We start from the raw sequence: 1,241 nt of genomic DNA, 5'->3' as shown, positions 1-1,241 counted from the left end.
TGGTTCGTGGGTTTGAGCCCCACGTCGGGCTCTGTGCTGACAGCACGAAGCCTGCTCGGGAATCTCTCTCTTCCTTTCTCTCTCTGCCCCATCCCTGCTCTCTCTCTCTCAAAAATAAATAAACACTAAAATAAAAAAAGGAAGAAATTCTGCCTCGAGGAAGATCACTTTTGTAGGACGCGCACCAGGTGCTCTTCTCCGGAGCCATCATCACCACGGCCGACGCTTGCGGACAAGCACAGATCAAGCAAAAGAACCTCAGATGAAACCTCGTGTTCAAGTACTTAAGTTTCAGTAAAGTCCCCGTCACAAATTATCTAAAAGAATAAAACACCTCCCACTTGGACACATTTTGCATTAAAATTTAATGAGAGCTCAAGTTTCAGTCAACTATCCCCGGGATCCTGTTGAGGTCCTTCTCACTGATTAACAATACGTGTTTCCAAACCAGCACCACACACGCTGTCAAACACAACAAACTACTCGAAACGGCCCGTGAATCAGTTCCCGTCGGGATGACAAGATGGTTCTGGAGCCGCTCGCTGGTGGTGGTGGCTGCGCAAGACGGAAATGTGAGTGAGCCTGAAAGTGGGTAAAAAGGTAAATTTTATATTATGTAAGTTTTACTACAATGAAAAAATTGCCCGTAAACTAATCTATTGTATGTTTGTCCAACAAAGCGATACTTCCTCATACCGTTAAAGACCACCCGACTTGGCCTGTTGTGTGACATTTTCCCCGCTTGGCCGTATGATTTTTAAAACAAACTTAACACTTCATCAAAAGCAACACATATAACCTAGTCTGCGCTTCAGGCAGCGCCATACGCCCCTACTGAGAGTGTGAATCGGGCCCCCCGTGGCCTCCATCCTCGGCCCCTTGAGGACACGCCACACTCACCCGCACGGGCGGCCGCCCCTGCACCGCCGGCCCGGCCCGGCGCCCTGCTGTGCCTCATGCTGCTCCGTGGCCGTTCCGGGCGCCCAGCAAGCTACCCGCTCACTCTCCGTCATCTGTCGGCCTGCACGCCGTGCCTCCCACCGAAGCCCCGGTGCATCCAGCAGGCACTCACTATGCACCCGATGGACGTATGTGCCGAGGACGCCACATGCTTCCCAAGAATCTGACTGGGTTTGCCCCATAGTTTTCTCAGCGCCATGAGCTCGCATATCTTATCCCCACTTTACACTAGAGACGTGCAAGTGCGTGAGGGGACATCGCACGCGAGGACGAAGGGCCAG

At 52.1% G+C, this 1,241-nt stretch overlaps 1 long non-coding RNA gene across 1 annotated transcript; it reads right to left on the bottom strand.

The window, feature by feature from the left end:
* Nucleotides 1–346: 346 nt before the first annotated feature.
* Nucleotides 347–1,235, bottom strand: LOC144219078 (uncharacterized). Its single transcript, XR_013331297.1, has 2 exons — nt 901–1,235; nt 347–582 (listed from the first exon to the last, which is right to left on the bottom strand). It is a non-coding gene; the product is annotated as an uncharacterized LOC144219078 (long non-coding RNA).
* Nucleotides 1,236–1,241: the final 6 nt, after the last annotated feature.

This window comes from Crocuta crocuta, unplaced genomic scaffold (genome assembly GCF_008692635.1).
Source record: "Crocuta crocuta isolate KB4526 unplaced genomic scaffold, BGI_CrCroc_1.0 C28563856, whole genome shotgun sequence".
NCBI lineage: Eukaryota > Metazoa > Chordata > Mammalia > Carnivora > Hyaenidae > Crocuta > Crocuta crocuta.
Note: the sequence above shows the minus strand (reverse complement) of the source record. Positions and strands in the feature narration are given on the sequence as shown.